This window comes from Mizuhopecten yessoensis, unplaced genomic scaffold (genome assembly GCF_002113885.1).
Source record: "Mizuhopecten yessoensis strain PY_sf001 unplaced genomic scaffold, ASM211388v2 scaffold673, whole genome shotgun sequence".
In the NCBI taxonomy this organism is placed as follows: Eukaryota; Metazoa; Mollusca; class Bivalvia; order Pectinida; family Pectinidae; genus Mizuhopecten; species Mizuhopecten yessoensis.
Genome location: NW_018403664.1, coordinates 831,410 through 852,442, shown reverse-complemented (window position 1 = coordinate 852,442; position 21,033 = coordinate 831,410). Strand labels below are relative to the sequence as shown.

The 21,033-nt window shown below is 36.5% G+C and overlaps 1 protein-coding gene across 6 annotated transcripts in view; it reads left to right on the top strand.

Moving 5' to 3' along the window:
* The window catches only part of LOC110451825 (thrombospondin type-1 domain-containing protein 7A-like), a 328,653-nt gene that overhangs the window by 87,709 nt on the left and 219,911 nt on the right, over positions 1 to 21,033 (top strand). For all 6 annotated transcript variants that reach the window (XM_021500117.1, XM_021500108.1, XM_021500087.1 and 3 more), the window contains exon 3: positions 14,093 to 14,113. The gene's annotated coding sequence lies outside the window, so the exon portion shown is untranslated. The remainder of the gene's footprint in view (positions 1 to 14,092; positions 14,114 to 21,033) is intronic.

Sequence of the window (21,033 nt, the reverse complement as noted above, 5' to 3'; positions counted from 1 at the left end):
AATAATAAAATGAGTAAATTTTGGTATATGTAGGTGACAGAAATAATAAAATGAGTAAATTCTGGTATATGTAGGTGACAGAAATAATAAAATGAGTAAATTCTGGTATATGTAAGTGACAGAAATAATAAAATAAGTTTTGGTAAATGTAGGTGACAGAACTAGTAAAATAAGTTTAGGTCATTGTTCTCAACGTTTGATTTTGTTGATATCCTACATTTTTAGCTCACCTGGTCTTTGTTTTATTTTTTGGTTGCCATTTTATTTCATTGAAAATCCCTGTACTGATTTTCTCGCCGTATTCTTATTATCAGTAGGTCTTTGAGTTGTGTTTAAAAAGGATCCACAAGTTCATAGTTAGGTCTAATGTTACCTTGTTACTTTCTAGCACTGGGGCAAAGGGCATTCATGTGTTACACACTTCTCTAGTTTTACTCCAACTTGGTAGTGATAGTTGACTGCTGGACCTCACACTTTGTACGACAAATAATGTACTATTCTCCTCTGACATCATCTTAACAACAACAACAAAATACTGTAAGACTCGGGTGACCGTACGTTAGGGCCCATGGGCCTCTTGTATCAGTTGGTTATCATGGTTTGTTCCAAGCAGCATTCTATGGAAGCTTATATATCTATCGTTGCTGGTTTACAATTGTATTGATGTCGGATCAGTAGATCTCCATATATCATGAAAGAAGGTTTTGTCTTTACTTTAAAATAATAACAATACACTACTCCAAATATCACATCTGAGCATTAGTATGCTAAAGCGTTGGGTTGCCTACCTGATAATTATAATTATCTCAGCACAATTATCGGGACAAGAAAAGTAATAACATTTACGAGGAATTTTTCAACCAGTCAGTCGGTAAAATCCATATTCGCCCTTCACATTCTATGAATATTATGTTGTTTGATAAATTTTCCCTCATAACAGAGGGCGTTAAAGACCAAGGTTAAACTGCAGCTAAAGTTTGCCCGCGTACAGTATGCTGACAACACTTTGAGGTTATGTTGATAATTGATTCTCACATGATGCTTGGCAGAAATTTACTAGCCTAGCCATCAGTGTTTATACAACTTTTGATGTTCATGATTAGGCTATAATTACCTTTATTGTATCGACTAAGAGCAGAAGTTGAAATCAATATACAAAATTTCTATATTGATAATCTTATTTTGAAACATTTTTGTGAAATGTTTTCATTAACTATTGTTGTTACCGTATCATTGGTGGGAGCTTCCGTGGTCATGTATCCATTTGCAGCTGTTTTAATTTGATAATGGGATGCAATAACTTCATTATATGGCTAATCATTTTAATCTGTAATAGATGAATGGCTAATCAATACCACTTAGAATTAATTGTTTCACATTTCATTAGCCTAAATAAAAAGACTTTTTAGATGTAAGATTTTTTAGTCTTATTGCAAAATGTCTCTTTTAACCCTTTCAACATTGTAGACCATAATGAACTTATCCAGATCAATGCATGGTAGGGTTAATTAAAGTTACATAGGGGTGAAAGGGTTAAAGTTTGCCTAGTTCTTACATTATAGTTGTATTGACGTTGCATTGTCACTTTAAGAAGCCTATTAAGTGACGATATTCAGGTGTTTAAGTGGTATGACTGCTAATTTGGCACATGGCTTTGGTATTAACTTCATATAATAGTTAATTCATTCACCTTTCAAATTTCATAATGAACTATTCCAATAACCTTTGATTTCGAAGGGTTCAAATGTGTGTTCAGGGGTGGATGGGTTAACTGTAACAATTGACTCTGAGCTGCTGATGACCAGGTGAATGGCAAGGATTGATATTGCTCAAACATCACCTATCTTTTAAACTGTTGATCTGTCAATATCATGTGTTTACAATATGCTCACAGAAAAAAATACAATTATATAAGAAGGCATATCAAATAAATGATGACATAATTTTTGGAATGAAAATACATCAAGAAAGACGGGCCTTAGAGATAGTAACCAGTCATGGACATTGAACCATGATGCCCAGTGCATCGGCCTTGTACAATTCAACATTTGTTTTAAAACTATCTGTTTTTAGAACCTTAAGGCCTAGCTATAGGCTCATGATGTTCAGCATGTGACTTACTGTCGTATAAAAGGCAATTAACATTTTCAAATTGATGACGTTGATAAAGTAACATGAAATATCTTTATGCATTTTCTTATAATGATCCGTTAGGCACGGAATATTCATTTTTCCTGTAACTTGCTTGGGTAAGGGTTTAATATTTTTTTGGTTTAAATTAGTTACTTTGGTATACATATAAAGTCAAATTTGTTGAAAACCACAAAGATTTTCGTAACCTTGACCAATATTTCAGATCACAGGGGTTCAAACTAAGTGTTTCCAGATTCAAACAAATTCTTTTCAAGGATCATAAGGTTTGCAGTTAGTATTTACCATGTAGCTTGCTGATGTAAAGGGCTATAAATTGTATTTGAAAAAATAACTTTGACTTACTTTCAAGGTCAGAGCAATAAATGACCTTGAGTTACTTTCAAGATCACAGGGATCACTTTTTCTGATTAACCCTGAAGCATTAAGTAATATTATGTCCATAGCTTGCTGAAGTGATGGCTACCAGTCATGCTCAAATGCTTCAATGTCACAATTCAAATGTTTTGAAAACCCTCTAAATCAGTTCCAGCTAATGGTGGTATTCTACTGACTTGGTTAAAGCCATATAAACGAAAACACAATTTGTGGAAGATCTTCCAGATAAAAATACACTTTGATGTGATTTTATTGAGATTAACTAATAAGTGAAAAAGCCAAGCAGAAAGTTTGGAACTACATCAACTTAAAGGAGATTAAAAGTGCCATAGAAAACCTAAAAGTGTATTTTTCCTGTGTATGGAAACATGCTGGTGGGACCATCACCTAAAGACACAAATTCTCCTGGGCATAATGAGGAGACATGATGATCCTAGTACAAATAAGTCTGTGTTACCGATGTAGGTAGTTACTTCAGTTGTTGTTTAAACAGTAGTAGAATCTATTGTCTCAACTAATCTGTTCTAATATATTGTCTTGCCTGATTTGTGCTAAAATGTCAACTGTAAAAAGAGATTGCGAATATATATCATCACAATAATTAGTCTGTCTCAAAGACAAGCTGTACCATAGGCAGCGCTAATGTCTGTTGTCTCACTAAATCTGTACCAAATGTCACACTAATGTATGTTGTCTCACTAAATTTGTACCAAAGGTCACACTAATGTCTGTTGTCACACTAAATCTGTACCAACGGTCACACTAATGTCTGTTGTCACACTAAATCTGTCCCAAAGGTCGAGCTAATGTCTGTTGTCTCACTTAATCTGTACCAAAGGTTGAGCTAATGTCTCACTTAATCTGTACCAAAGGTCGCGCGAATGTCTGTTGTCTCACTAAATCTGTACCCAATGTCGCACTAATGGCTGTTGTCTCACTAAATCTGTACCAAAGGTTGTGCTAACAAAGGTCGTGCTAATGTTTGTTGTTGTCGCACTTAATCTGTACCAAAGGTCGCGCTAATGTCTATGTATGTTGTCTCACTAAATTTGTACCAAAGGTCACACTAATGTCTGTTGCCACACTAAATCTGTACCAAAGGTCACACTAATGTCTGTTGCCACACTAAATCTGTACCAAAGGTCACACTAATGTCTGTTGTCACACTAAATCTGTACCAACGGTCACACTAATGTCTGTTGTCACACTAAATCTGTCCCAAAGGTCGAGCTAATGTCTGTTGTCTCAATTAATCTGTACCAAAGGTTGAGCTAATGTCTCACTTAATCTGTACCAAAGGTCGCGCTAATGTCTGTTGTCACACTAAATCTGTCCCAAAGGTCGAGCTAATGTCTGTTGTCTCAATTAATCTGTACCAAAGGTTGAGCTAATGTCTCACTTAATCTGTACCAAAGGTCACACTAATGTCTAATGTCTGTTGTCTCACTAAATCTGTACCAAGGGTTGTGCTAATGTCTGTTGTCTCACTAAATCTGTTCCAAATGTCGCACTAATGGCTGTTGTCTCACTAAATCTGTCCCAAAGGTAGCGCTAATGTCTGTTGTCGCACCAAATCTGTACCAAAGGTCGCGCTAATGTCTATGTATGTTGTCTCACTAAATTTGTACCAAAGGTCACACTAATGTCTGTTGCCACACTAAATCTGTACCAAAGGTCACACTAATGTCTGTTGCCACACTAAATCTGTACCAAAGGTCACACTAACGTCTGTTGTCACACTAAATCTGTACCAAATGTCACACTAATGTATGTTGTCTCACCAAATTTGTACCAAAGGTCACACTAATGTCTGTTGCCACACTAAATCTGTACCAAAGGTCACACTAACGTCTGTTGTCACACTAAATCTGTACCAAAGGTCGTGCTATTGCTTGTTGTTGTCTCACTTAATCTGTACCAAAGGTTGAGCTAATGTCTCACTTAATCTGTACCAAAGGTCACACTAATGTCTAATGTCTGTTGTCTCACTAAATCTGTACCCAATGTCGCACTAATGGCTGTTGTCTCACTAAATCTGTACCAAATGTCACACTAATGTATGTTGTCTCACCAAATTTGTACCAAAGGTCACACTAATGTCTGTTGTCACACTAAATCTGTCCCAAAGGTCGAGCTAATGTCTGTTGTCTCAATTAATCTGTACCAAAGGTTGAGCTAATGTCTCACTTAATCTGTACCAAAGGACGCGCTAATGTCTGTTGTCTCACTAAATCTGTACCCAATGTCGCACTAATGGCTGTTGTCTCACTAAATCTGTCCCAAAGGTAGCGCTAATGTCTGTTGTCGCACCAAATCTGTACCAAAGGTCGCGCTAATGTCTATGTATGTTGTCTCACTAAATTTGTACCAAAGGTCACACTAATGTCTGTTGCCACACTAAATCTGTACCAAAGGTCACACTAATGTCTGTTGCCACACTAAATCTGTACCAAAGGTCACACTAACGTCTGTTGTCACACTAAATCTGTACCAAATGTCACACTAATGTATGTTGTCTCACCAAATTTGTACCAAAGGTCACACTAATGTCTGTTGTCACACTAAATCTGTACCACAGGTCACACTAATGTCTGTTGTCTCACTAAATCTGTGCCAAAGGTCACACTAATGTCTGTTGTCTCACTAAATCTGTACCATAGGTATGACTAATGTCTGTTGTCACACTAAATCTGTACCAAATGTCACACTAATGTATGTTGTCTCACTAAATTTGTACCAAAGGTCACACTAATGTCTGTTGCCACACTAAATCTGTACCAAAGGTCACACTAACGTCTGTTGTCACACTAAATCTGTACCAAAGGTCCCGCTAATGTCTGTTGTCTCACTAAATCTGTCCCAAAGGTAGCGCTAATGTCTGTTGTCGCACCAAATCTGTACCAAAGGTCGCGCTAATGTCTGTTGTCACACTAAATCTGTCCCAAAGGTCGAGCTAATGTCTGTTGTCTCAATTAATCTGTACCAAAGGTTGAGCTAATGTCTCACTTAATCTGTACCAAAGGACGCGCTAATGTCTGTTGTCTCACTAAATCTGTACCAAAGGTCGCACTAATGTCTGTTGTCTCACTAAATCTGTACCAAAGGTTGTGCTAATGTCTGTTGTCTCACTAAATCTGTACCAAATGTCGCACTAATGGCTGTTGTCTCACTAAATCTGTACCAAAGGTCGCGCTAATGGCTGTTGTCTAACTAAATCTGTACCAAAGGTCGCGCTAATGTCTGTTGTCTCACTAAATCTGTACCAAAGGTTGTGCTAATGTCTGTTGTCTCACTAAATCTGTACCATAGGTCGCGCTAATGTCTGTTGTGTCACTAAATCTGTACCAATTAAAGGTCAAGTTAATGTCTGTTGTGTCTCACATAATCTGTACCAAATTTAAAGGTCACGCTAATGTCTGTTGTGTCTCACTCAATCTGTTCCAAAGGTCGTGCTAATGTCTGTTGTCTCACTAAGTTTGTACCAAAGGTTGCGCTAATGTCTGTTGTCTCCCTTAATCTGTACTATAGGTCGCGTTGAAGTCTGTTGTCTCACTAAATCTGTACCAATTAAAGGTCAAGTTAATGTCTGTTGTGTCTCTCATAATCTGTACCAAATTTAAAGGTCACTAATGTCTGTTGTCTCAGTAAATCTGTACCAAAGGAAGCGCTTATACCTGTTGTCTCACTAAATTTGTACCAAAGCTCGCGCTAATGTCTGTTGTGTCTCTCATAATCTGTACCAAATTTAAAGGTCACTAATGTCTGTTGTCTCACTTAATCTGTACCAAAGGTCGCGCTAATGTCTGTTGTCTCACTAAGTTTGTACCAAAGGTTGCGCTAATGTCTGTTGTCTCACTTAATCTGTACTATAGGTCGCGTTAAAGTCTGTTGTCTCACTAAATCTGTACCAAAGGTCACACTAATGTCTGTTATCTCACTAAATCTGTTCCGAAGGCAAAGCTTATATGTCTTGTTTTCTCAATAAGTCTGTTCCGAAGGCAGTGCTAATGTCTTATGTCTGACAAAGTCTGTACAAAATGCAGAGCTCGTTGTGATATAATGTTTACCAAAGATGTTTTTAATTAATCTATGCGTTATCTGATGCATATGTTCTGTTAACGTTTTCCTGGGAAACAATGCAATTCCCTCACTAAAGAAGGCTGTATATGGTTAGTAGGGGAGGGAATTGATTCGGTATAATCACTCATTAAAATGGTCCTGTTTGGGTGTTAAATCCTTAAGTGGATATATAGATGACAGGCATTTAGGGTTATCATTTTACAATGAATGTGTGAGTCAGGGATCATTTCTCCCACAGACTTATCCAAAACACTATGCTTTTTTGGTGAGGTTTATGCTTTATTTTTGCACATAGAGATAAATTTTCTGAAGGGTTTGCTTTATTATGCTTTGTTGTACTAGCTGATAAGTTGTCTGTATCATGAATAGTAAACATGGCAGTATTGCCAGTTGCTATGTTTTCTATTCCTGTCGATGTGTCCTACGGGGCATTTGAATTCTCAGTTATGTTTATTCAGTCCTTATCATGCAGGTCGCAGAAAGTTTATTGCATACAAGACATGAAAGCAGGAATTTAATCTAAGTTAGAGACAATCCTCTGGAATATTAGAATGGGCTACTCGACATACGGGAGGTGGTATCATGGTGGTTATATTATTTATTTAGAAATATTTGTTATCATTTCTCCCCGCAGCGATGTCCTGTCTGCTAGTTTGATTTGTGTATTTGTCTATGCTATACATGAAATACAAATTTGTTATTTTCTTTTCAATAAAGTGTATAAAGATTGCTATATTACACAGCTTCTCCTTAGAGTACAAAAATGATGTTGGATGTAGGCACATTGGCCTTGTGAGAATTAATATCGACTTCTTACCTCTGTCAAAATACATAGCAGCACAGCATATTGTAAAAGATTCTTAATCTATTTGAAAAGCTAAATATCATTTGCTTCTGCGGCGTTGCCTTCCATCACCTGCTAAACACCCTACCCTAGTATTAATTACTCTAGCTGATCCTAACCTGACATCAATACCAAGTATGATGCTGCCACAGATTCTCCATTGATTTTGTCAAGTATGATTTCCTCTTCCATATAATCATCTTCACTTGTATTAAATCTCTTCTTTTGGAAAAGGACAGCAGTTTGTGGAGCAGATTTTAATTTGAGAATATGTCAGATAAGGGCACAAATGATTGACAGTTGGTCACACTAGGGAATAGTTTTGGGGAAGTTTCCTTGCAAAGGGGGTAGNTAGCCAATCAGAATTGGTCAGACACTTGTGATCGATCAACAGGTTTTCGGTTAAGAGTACAGGCTATTTGACTTGTTTTTGCCGCTTAACCTCAGGAACAGCTTTGACCTTCAGAATTGACATGGCATAAATTGATCTGATACATGCTAGTGTACAAAATGATTCAGTTAATTATCTTTTCAGTTTTTACATAGAAAATGTTCGTAATTTGTAGTCAGTCTAATTCCAAACAGAATATAGAGAAGCTTAAAGTTCTAGTTGTCTTAATAAGTGTAAAATTTAAAAGATATTTAAAATAATTTTAAATGAAACTTAAGATGCATGTGGTTAAACTGATCAATTTTCGTTTGAGATTTCTACTGTCTTGAGTCAAACAAGGCCAATTACATGCTGTTGTGTTTTGTCAGTTGTTCTGCAAACAGACTGAGACCATCCATCACTTCACTCAATTTTCTGGAAAGGAAAACCAGAAAATGTGTTCTGGAATTTAAAGACAAAGAAAAACATTTCAAATTCATGGCCTTAATTATTTTTTTTTGTATCAGTATTGTGCATGACTACAGAATATGTTACGGCAAATGTCTGTAAACATTGATAGCTATTTTTATATGCCCGTCAAATTTGACGGAAATATTATGGTATGGGGTTGTCCGTCCGGCATGAACTTTTTGTTTGGCCGGCAATTCAATCTCCTCCTACATTTTTTGACTGCAGATCTCTTTGAAACTTGGTATACATTATAATCATGATATGAAGTTGTGTCGCTCCCTTAAAAGAATTTTGATTCAACGATTTTTGCAAAGGTTATTGCCTTTTGTTCATTTCAGTATTTAATTTTTTGTCCAGAGATTTTCTCCTACATTTTTTATAGCATGTCAGCTAACCACTCTAAGAATGATGCAATCGATATTATTTCAATGTAAGAAAGTATATAACACTATATGGCATTAGACGGGCGTAAATTGTTCCGCCCCACGGTACTCTTGTTATTATTGAATTATGACTGCTTCTTGGATGAAAGTATTTGATATTTCTATTTGGTAGTACATTTTTCTATGAATTTGTGTATTTTTATCTTTATACTTAACATGACATAATACACCTGGAAAAACTCCCATGTTGCAGCTGAAATCAATAACACAATATTTTGACTATCTGCTTTGTCAAACTAATATGTTGCTAATGAAAAAATCATTGTGCTCTGGAGAGACATATTTTGACGACAAGAGATAGCACACATCATGGTATAATTATGCCTGGAGGCCCTGACTCTGTATATATTAGTAGTGAGATAGGGCGAATCATTGTAGTACACATATTTTGTATTCAATTAAAGCACCTGCCCTGATCCACTGATTTCTTCGACCAACAGTACAACTGACTAAAAAAATTGGTAAAGTACATAGATGGGCCAGGACTGCTGGGCGAATGTTTTGTTGAACAGACTGGCAGCAATCTTGTTTTTGGAGGGTTGTTGCCACTTGGTCTTCATATGACAAAAGTGGTCTGACCTTCACATGACAATAGTGATCTGATCATCACATGACAATAGTGGTATGACCTTCACATGACAATAGTGGTCTGACCTTCACATGACAATAGTGATCTGATCATCACATGACAATAGTGATCTCATCACATGACAATAGTGGTCTGACCTTCACATGACAATAGTGATCTGATCTTCACATGACAATAGCGATCTGATCTTCACATGACAATAGTGATCTGATCTTAACATGACAATAGTGATCTAATTACTGGGAATGTATGATAAAGTGGTGGGCTTATTACTGGGCATGTATGATAAAGAGATGGGCTAATTACTTACAGGGCATGTATGATAAAGAAATGGGCTAATTACTGGGCATGTATGATAAAGAGGTGGGCTAATTACTGGGCATGTATGTTAAAGTGGTGGGCTAATTACTGGGCATGTATGATGAACAGGAGGGCTAATTACTGGGCATGTATGATAAAGAGGTGGGCTAATTACTGGGCATATATGATAAAAAGGTGGGCTAATTACTGGGAATGTATGATAAAGAGGTGGGCTAATTACTTGGCATGTATGATAAAGGGGTGGGCTAATTACTTGGCATGTATGATAAAGAGGTGGGCTAATTACCGGGCATGTATGATAAAGAGGTTGGCTAATTACTGAGCATGTATGATAGAGAGGTGGGCTAATTACTTGGCATGTATGATAAAGAGGTGGGCTAATTACTGGGCATGTATGATAAAGAGGTTGGCTAATTACTGGGCATGTATGATAGAGAGGTGGGCTAATTACTTGGCATGTATGATAAAGAGGTGGGCAAATTACTTGGCATGTATGATAAAGAGGTGGGCTAATTACTTGGCATGTATGATAAAGGGGTGGGCTAATTACTTGGCAGGTATGATAAAGAGGTGGGCTAATTACTGGGCATGTATGATAAAGAGGTGGGCTAAGTATATAATTACTTGGCATGTATGATAAAGAGGTGGGCTAATTACTTGGCATGTATGATAAAGAGGTGGGCTAATTACTGGGCATAGGATCATCTCTTGTAATATAACTACATATTAAAGTCAGGTATTTGATTTATTTCGGAAAAAACTTTTTTTTTATTGCACGAGTGAAATGGTTGGAAAATGAGACAGAATTGCTGGACTCATTTATTGAAGGGTCAAAGTCATCATTATATTAGTGTTTTATGTAGTTATGATTGAAACTGGAGTGATATGGGTGGACTTGTGTCCAGTCACAAATATTTGACCATATAATCATGTGATATTTTAGAAGATGGGAGGTATCGGATGTGGGGGTATGTTGAGTTAGTGTAGGATAGGGAGATCTACTTATCTTTTTCAGTGGCGACAGTTGTGACTCAGTCAGTGTCTGTATCACGTTTTCCCATTAGTGTTATTGAAGTAGAAGCAGATAATCTCAATACATTGCTAATAACATTAATGTCGGAACAGACTGAGTGTAGGACTAAATTAAAAAGTAATTAGGAGAAGTGATGTTTTTGTTATTGACTTCAAATTTGAAGAGAAACACCAAATGTAATATTCCAGTGTCAACTTATCAAATTTGTCATCAAGTGATTTTGATTGTCTTCCTAAATATAATGTAAAACAATACAGTGAAAGCTTGTGATACAGATCATGTTCACTGATTACTATCACGAATATGGTAGATTTGTAAGATTATTACGAGGAGATTCAGATATCAAATAACAATGATTATAGGTATTGATGAAGTGTCAAAATCAGATCCTTCCAACCTATTGATATCGATGTGAGATTATATTTGATAACATCATAGTTAAGATTTTGTGAGAGAAGAGACAGTATTTGATACTGATGAAAGGGGATTTCATATTGACAAGTGGTGATATGAGACACTACCAGATCACCTATAATATATTTATACAAAATCTCTTGATTGTAAAAATTCTGCTATCCGCTTCTATATTACCGGTATAATGGAGCCGAAAGTTCACTTGATCCAAAAAAGTGTTATTGTCAAAATGATAATTGTCGAAAAGCTATATCAGATTGATCATCTAATGACAGTTTTCGATCGTTATAAACAAATGATTTGAAATTGATATCAGGGTTTAAACAAGATTGATTTAGTCTCAGTATTACTATTTGTCATGAAAGCAAACAACAATAGGTAGGAACCAATGATAATAAAAGATGAGCATTATATTGAAACCTGAGTTACACAGGAAATGGAGGTCATTCAGTTTATGACGTTTCGTATCTGATACCTGTAGAAGAATTGTAAGGTAGATTGTATTTACCCCAGGTAATCATTAAGTGTTAACGAGGTAGGGATTAATGAGGCGTGTGTCAGTGTAATACCTACATAAGAACACAGGAAATTGACTGGTCCTTATATTCTCAGTATACATAGGAAGTCAATTAAAACAATGAAAGGGTATTAAAGTTGTATTCTGAGGTAGGTACACTGTACATAGAGGTTCCCCGGTGTCATGCATAAAATGTACCTCCTGCTTAAATAGTATCCNGTGATGCTTGGTTATCGGGTTTATCTAACCAAAGTTAGTTCATTTTGAAACTGTATAAAGACTCGAGGTTTACCGAGTGTCTTTTACATCTTGAAGGAGAGTTAAACACGACCATCGACCATCACCAGTTTGGGGACCTTTTCTTTCCACAGGGTCCAGATATTACTATTATTTCCTGTTACAATCGGGGGAAACAATGGCAATGAGCTAAGAAGTCACAATGGATGATGACGTCGCATGTTACTGGACATCATAATTGGAACATCGACCTTGGTGGATGAAATGTAATTCCTTGCATGTGTTTAAGAACACAATTTTGACCTTGGTTGGCCTTAGTATGGCCGTATAACTATCTAGTTTTTTTTAACGATGGCAATTGTTGGAACCTCATTCTGACACTGTAAGAATATATAGCGAAGCATAGAAAGGACACATATATTTCATGGCTATGGTTAGATCGTAATGATCAAGAAAACCCCTTTCTAGATGTAAATATTCAGGAAATGGATTTCGTGAAATTTAAACAGAGAATTGGTTATTGTTGTAACATTTTGGAACCTATTGGTGTCTACAAAAAGAAGGTGACACTCTTGCTGCAGAAGTGATATTTTTAATATGGAATACTCTTTGTCTATAGTCAATACTGTATTAAGTCATTCACCCCTACATATTTAAACTGGGCTTGCAAAGTCATTGATTTGGTAAGGTTCAAATGTGACTTTAGGGGTGAAAGAGTAAAACTTGTGGGGATGTTACTGGTCATTACCTTCATCAACAGGACAAACAAACAATCTGATTGTGACTAAGGACAGCGATCATTCAATGTCCATTAAGTGGTGGCAGAATGACATTTGTGACAGGCTTCTGAAGAATCTGATAGGGATCATGAAGGTCATGAAATAAAATGAGATAATCTAGGGTCGTTTAGATCACAGAATCAAATTGGTCACACATCATTTGTCAATATTTGTCTTTGACAAGAGAAATTGACCATCAAGATGACATTGTTGTCCAGCATGAGTCAAATAATACATAGTGGTCATATCCTGGACAAATGGACAAGCCATGGGGTCCTGGTGCTGTATAATGTTAGGACAGGAAATTAATCATCGGGGAACTGCGCTGGCAGATTTACAGTAATTGAACTTTGCAATTGAATTGAAAGCCTAATACATGTGGTTGATCATTAGTGTTTATACACCTAACTACTCAGGGTGGTACAGTTCAAGTTTGCTACAAAATCAATTCTGATATATAAATGTCTATGTCTGCTTCATTACTGCTCATTGTATAGCCCCAAATCTTATCCATCAGTCCTAACCCTTACACAACCTTCTGTTTAGACCAATTCCCCTTCTAACTGACTCCTGATTTGACCTCTGACTGACAAGTCTATCACCTTTGACCTGTCAGCTTACTTGCCATCGTCCAGTGGTATAAAAACCTATTGTATGTCTATCTGTTAAAACCAAGCTGTTTCACCTTATTGAGCTATTAAATGAACATTTAAAGTGATTAAATCATTGTATATTGATCAGGAATATTCCTCTGAGTAGCATCATTAGGAGTATTTAGTACCTCCGCTGAAATGATCGGGTCAATATAGAGCTTGAGTTCTGAATCCACAGTAATCAAGGTGATGGATAGGGGATGATGGGTAGGGGGTGATATGGTGTGTTATTATTATTTTGTAGTGACAGAACTAAAGAGTAGATCTAACTGTATATATCCTTTATCTCTTGGCTTAAGTTCTGGGTTATCTCATGAAGCTAGTGCACAGGTCCTATAAAAACATTACAACAGCAGTGGTCAAGTGTTTCAAAAGTTAAATTTCATAATTGACCTTGCTGCAATGTACTAATTAAAAGCTAGTTTTCAATTTTGGTAATAACAAATGTTGAATTCCTAATTGACCTTCAATGTGCTTCTTAAATTGTCAGATATTTCAAAGGTTTGATTTAAAAAAAAAATCCTGTTTCTTGTATAATTGTTTGTATCTTTCCTTTCTTGAAAAGTGCTTTGAGTTATCCCATGTGTATGAAAATGGCAGGATCCATTATAGTTTAAAGGAGGCAGAGGATATAGGATGGCAACATCTTGTCTTTGACCCTAATATGAATAATGATAATGTAGATATAGTTATTTGTTGTTTCAAGGTGTATGGTTTAGCATATTGACTTTAACACACATTAATAATAACAAAAGTATAAAGGATTTTGACATCTTGGAATTAATTAATTTGTTCTTTTTATTCCATTACAGGAAAATCGTTTGCAACATCTGGTGAGTACATTTATCCTATTTTCTGTATAAATATTTGAGAAAGAAAACGTCTCAATCTGTTAAATGGATTAATGTATTGATTCTATGCCAAAAAGGTGGACCTAGTTTTCTTAAAAGCAGGGAATGAAGTTCTGACGTAATTAGTGGCAATGGTATAGGACTGAGCACACTGGCTGACACTGTTAACAGTAGACAAAGTATTGGTACTCAGTACCACCATGCCTACTCTATCCCTGTAATGTTGGGGATGCTGAAGATGAAGATACAGGGGCCTAGGTAGGTGAGTGGGTACATGGGTATGGTACAAATAAGCATGACATATTTATCTGTCTCTTTCGCTTGAAGAAACATATTAAGAAGTGTTATTTGTTTTGTTCCTTTCTATCATGTAAATGGAGAATGTATAAGTGACATTGCTTTGTGATTACCGTGTTTGTCACTTGAATTTATCATTTGATGTTTGTTGTGTAAGTAGAAAGCTCAGAACTTTTAAACTTCCACATGCTATTACCGTATTTATCGTAATGATTTAGCTGTTTAAGTATTTGTAAAATTATTATTGAACTGCTGCACTTGTGAGATGCTATATCCTTTCCTGAATACTGAAGAATTAAACTGCATTCTGGTCAGAGTTATGGTCCTAGAAATTTTGAACAGGATTGTAGATAACTTGAATAATGAGCAATAGCATTATAAAAAATTATAGATGAAAACTTCAATTAGCCAATCAGAATGCATGTAGTCTCATATTTAAAGCATGTGAAGTGCTAAAATAAGGTAGCTGCTAAAATATGTACATGTACGGTATTTAATTTAAAAATGAGCATACCTCTTGAAGATCACAAAGCAATGATTTTACCAATAAAAGAATATAATGTTTCTAAAGTCATTTTTATTTTTTTATTTTCCATTTCCTTTTAGTTGGTTATCAATTTGAAATAAAATTATTGATAGTAATGTCAAGTTTTTGAAATTGTGACTGCCCCTTTTAAAGAGATTGTTTACTGTTGGTAAAATTGAAAGGTGAGAAATATCATTCTATTCAATTAACAAAATAAACATGACAGTCCTGTGTGAATATTGGTTATAAATGTTGTAAAATATGTCAGTCAGTCTCACAAATAAAATTCTACAAACTTCACCAGTACATTAAAGGTATAGCTAGCTTCATAATGGATGATTTTCTCCCATGGTCGATTTCGCGATGAACGAGACCAATATTAATATTCATTAACTCTAATGAATTATTTATTACTGAATATTTGTTAAAATGATGCATGGGGAAAGTTGAGATATTTTTGTAGAGTTTTAATTATAGATGAACACACTGAGTGGAGCCCTGGCTACTTGGCACCACCACACGTTATATATATAACAGCTTAAGGACATTCCAATATGGCCGCCACACCAAACTGTATATCAAATTCAATAATGCATCCCGTTAACATTAAACAATCCCTGTCACAAAATGATCCTCCTCCAATATTTCTCAAACGTAATTGAGGCACATGCACACTAAATTTTAGGAAAAAACCTTCAATAACTGATGAAAAACTCATTTTTTATATATCCATTTTCCAAGCTAAATAAAAGTCACAATTCAGGAAATGCATTATTGAATTTGATATACAGTTTGGTGTGGCAGCCATATTGGAATGTCCTTAATAAATTGGTGAGATGCATAAATTGCTCTGTTTTTCTCCAGCAAACCTTACCAGGATTTATCTTCATGTCTTTTAAGTACAAAACTTGGATATAAAATGGATTTTTGTGTCCATGAAATATTGAGTTATGAGTCACTTTTTAGATGTCCCAGGGTTAAATCTAGTCTATCAGCTTGGCTTGTTTCCATCCTATAGTAAGCAGTTAGGGCTAATAATCTCGAATGAAATGATGGAAATATGCTTTAAATTTCTTTTAAATTTTGTCAAATGACATTCTATGTTTGCAAGGCTTTTTTTGTATTATCTCCCTTCATAAGTCCTATTTTTCCCCTTTAAATCATTCACCCCTGAAATTTTATGATGAACTATTCCAACATTTGAATTGGAAGAGTTCAAATTTGGCTTCAGGGGTGAATGAGTTAAAGGGAAAAAATAGGACTTATGAAGGGAGATAATCCAAAAAAAGCCTTGCAAACATAGTTAAAAGCATGTAATCTCCCCTTGTAAGTATTGTTGAGTTATCTCCTTTTAAAAATTTTTTGTTATCTCATTTTCTATATCTTTTTGTTCCTTTTCTTACATGTGTTTTGTTTGATGGCATAGTTTGCCTGTTGTTATGCTCCCTAAGTGTGGTTTTGTTTGGTGGCATAGTTTGCCTGTTGTTATGCTCCCTAAGTTTTGTTTTGTTTGGGGGCATAGTTTGCCTGTTGTTATGCTCCCTAAGTTTTGTTTTGTTTGGGGGCATAGTTTGCCTGTTGTTATGCTCCCTAAGTTTTGTTTTGTTTGGGGGCATAGTTTGCCTGTTGTTATGCTCCCTAAGTCTGGTTTGTGTTTGGTGGCATCGTTTGCCTGTTATTATGCTTCCTAAGTGTGTTTTTTTGTTTGGTGGCGTAGTTTGCCTGTTGGTATGCTCCCTACATGTGGTTTTTTGTTTGGTGGCATAGTATGCCTGTTGTTATGCTCCCTAAGTCTGGTTTTTGTTTGGTGGCATAGTTTGCCTGTTGTTATGCTCCCTAAGTGTGGTTTTTTGTTTGGTGGCATAGTTTGCCTGTTGCTATGCTCCCTAAGTATGGTTTCACTTAAAGCAGTCTCCAGTTGCAATGGTTAATGGATAAAGGTTCTGAAATTAGGAATTCATCGTCTTCAGCAAGTGGCCTGTAGGATTCAGTCATTATTCCATCTCTGTGTACAGTGGTAATTCTGGACTCTGATAAGGAATTTATCGTCTTCAGCAGGTGGCCTGTAGGATTCAGTCATTGTTCCATCTCTGTGTACAATGGTATTTCTGGACTCTGATTAGGAATTCATCGTCTTCAGCAGGTGGCCTGTAGGACTCAGTCATTGTTCCATCTCTGTGTACGGTGGTATTTCTGGACTCTGATTAGGAATTCATCGTCTTCAGCAGGTGGCCTGTAGGATTCAGTCATTGTTCCATCTCTGTGTACAGTGGTATTTCTGGCCTCTGAATAGGAATTCATCGTCTTCAGCAAGTGGCCTGTAGGATTCAGTCATTGTTCCATCTCTGTGTACAGTGGTATTTCTGGACTCTTATTAGGAATTCATTGTCTTCAGCAGGTGGCCTGTAGGATTCAGTCATTATTCCATCTCTGTGTACAGTGGTATTTCTGGACTCTGATTAGGAATTCATCGTCTTCAGCAGGTGGCCTGTAGGACTCAGTCATTGTTCCATCTCTGTGTACGGTGGTATTTCTGGACTCTGATTAGGAATTCATCGTCTTCAGCAAGTGGCCTGTAGGATTCAGTCATTGTTCCATCTCTGTGTACAGTGGTATTTCTGGACTCTGATTAGGAATTCATCGTCTTCAGCAGGTGGCCTGTAGGATTCAGTCATTGTTCCATCTCCATGTACAGTGGTATTTCTGGACTCTGATTTTTTTTTATTAAAGCATTACTTACCAACTCTCCCCCTATTAAGGAGGGAGACTCCCTATTTTGAGCCCTACCATTTAGCATTTTCAACAAGTGAATTTGCTTAACTATTCCTGTATTCTAAAATATAATTATTTCATCATCAACTCATAATATGTCATTTTCCCGGGTTATGTTGTCCCTAGGGGGTACATACACACATATTATTTATGTTTTAATTTTGAGAAGACAGAAACTCCCCCATGGACATTTCAAAACGTTGGCAAGTATGTAAAAGAATTATTGAAATTAAGTTGTTCGGCCAGTTTGTTACTTTAATAAAGAACTCAGTTAGTGCAGGCACTGTGGATATAAAGTGTAGTGGTCTACATCTATACATATCACCTGGCCAGGTAATGTTCCAGTTACCTGTAGGTTATGTCATCGTCTAATTGCATGTACAGGTGAAATCATGCTCACATGTACTTTATCAGGTATTTTGTCATTCTCATCACCAACATCATAAACAAACTAGCTACATTAGACCTCCCTGTCTCATGCTCAATAAATAAGTAGCTGATTATTTTAGTGCCCCAGTGAATAATGGGTGTGGTATTGGACTGCAAATTAATTACATATTGCAGTTTTTGATCTCCACTTGTGACATCAATAACATACCTGTGACATCAATAACATACCTGTGACATCAGTAACATACCTGTGACATCAGTGACATATCTGTGACATCAGTAACATACCTGTGACATCAGTAACATACCTGTGACATTAATAACATACCTGTGACATCAGTAACATACTTGTGACATCAATAACATACCTGTGACATCAGTAACATACCTGTGACATTAATAACATATCTGTGACATCAGTAACATACTTGTGACATCAATAACATACCTGTGACATTAGTAACATACCTGTGACATCAGTAAAATACCTGTGACATCAGTAACATACTTGTGACATCAGTAACATACCTGCGACATCAGTAACATACCTGTGACATCAATAACATACCTGTGACATTAGTAACATACCTGTGACATCAGTAAAATACCTGTGACATCAGTAACATTCTTGTGACATCAATAACATACCTGTGACATCAGTAACATACCTGCGACATCAGTAACATACCTGTGACATCAATAACATACCTGTGACATCCGTAACATACCTGTGACATTAATAACATATCTGTGACATCAGTAACATACTTGTGACATCAATAACATACCTGTGACATCAGTAACATACTTGTGACATCAGTACCATACTTGTGACATTAGTAACATACCTGTGACATCAGTAAAATACCTGTGACATCAGTAACATACTTGTGACATCAATAACATACTTGTGACATCAATAACATACCTGTGACATCAGTAACATACTTGTGACATCAATAACATACCTATGACATCAATAACATACCTGTGACATCAGTAACATACCTGTGACATCCCTGTGACATCAGTAACATACCTGTGACATCAGTAACATACTTGTTTTTGAACAAATTGTGGAATTGGTCTTGTGTTTTCCTAGCATCCTCCTGGTAAAGTTGCTAGCATTAAAGGTATACAAGTTTCAATGCCTTCAGGCATTAGGACTGATCATTAGAGAGCAGGAGTCAGGGCTGCTTGTGGATAGTGGGCAGGAGTCAGGGCTGCTTGTGGATAGTGGGCAGGAGTCAGGGCTGCTTGTGGATAGTGGGCAGGAGTCAGGGCTGCTTGTGGATAGTGGGCAGGAGTCAGGGCTGCTTGTGGATAGTGGGCAGGAGTCAGGGCTGCTTGTGGATAGTGGGCAGGAGTCAGGGCTGCTTGTGGATAGTGGGCAGGAGTCAGGGCTGCTTGTGGATAGTGGGCAGGAGTCAGGGCTGCTTGTGGATAGTGGGCAGGAGTCAGGGCTGCTTGTGGATAGTGGGCAGGAGTCAGGGCTGCTTGTGGATAGTGGGCAGGAGTCAGGGCTGCTTGTGGATAGTGGGCAGGAGTCAGGGCTGATTATTGGTGGGCAGATCAGTTATGGGCATAAATCAGGGATTTTTAGAGGCAATCATTAATCAGAGCTGATACGTTTGACTATCGTACATTTGCATGGGAAAATAACATAACTAACATATGTTTCGTATCTGTCATCTCAAACATCAATTAATTGATAGGTGATGTCACCTGATTACAGGTTAATTAGTTCTCTATTTTACCTGTACTACAGAAGGACAGACAGTATCAGCAGCATCAACAATGTACATTGATCTTCTGAATTCTCTTGCAATGCTAAGAACTAAACATAAAAGCTAGGCTGTGTCATCCATGTCCATGTTAAAATTCCATTAATATTCCTGTTTGACTTGTCAAAACCATTCCATTGTTGTCATATTTCACCAGGTATAATATCTAAAATTAGTCTGATCAGTTACATACTTTAAGCTCCGGAAGCCATTTTATAAAAAAAATCTTTTCCTATGGGGAGGATGGGTGTTGCTCATTAGAAAAACTTTGGAGACATTTTCCATCAATCATACACGTCATACAGAAAATTGATCCAAACAAACCATTTGAAGATAATGTGATGAATTAATAAATTATATTGTGCCAAACAACCAATTTCCTGATCAATATGATTAATGTGTTTGTGAAGCTTTGATTGTGTGAGCTGGATTATCCCAGCAGGCAGATATTACAAACCTCCATAGTAGTTATATGGAGGTGTAACAACTGCTCGTTTAGGTTACAGGTAACGCTTCTGTTCAGGTGGAAAATTGTTCTATTGATTTTTGTAGCAGGTGTTTAATAAATTTGAAGAAAATTGTGTTATTGTAATACTATTACAGTCATATATTTTGGACTGACTGTTTTGTATGTAAGACTATTTAAGAAGCAGTATAACATACAAAGCAGTCCATAAAGGTCCTAACCCAGTATGACTATTTTGTATGTAATACTGGATTAGGACCTAGTATTGACTATTTTATATGTAATACTGGATTAGAACCTTATGTTGACTACTTTGCATGTAATACTGGATTAGGACCTTGTGTTGACTACTTTGTATGTAATACTGGATTATGACCTAGTATTGACTATTTTATATGTAATACTGGATTAGGATCTTATGTTGACTACTTTGTATGAAATACTGGATTAGGACCTTGTGTTGACTACTTTGTGTGTAATACTGGATTAGGACCTTGTATTGACTACTTTGTATGTAATACTGGATTAGGACTTTGTATTGACTACTTTGTGTGTAATACTGTATAAGGGCCCTGCATGTATTGACTACTTTGTGTGTAATACTGGATTAGGACCTTGTATTGACTACTTTGTATGTAATACTGGATTAGGACCTTGTATTGACTAC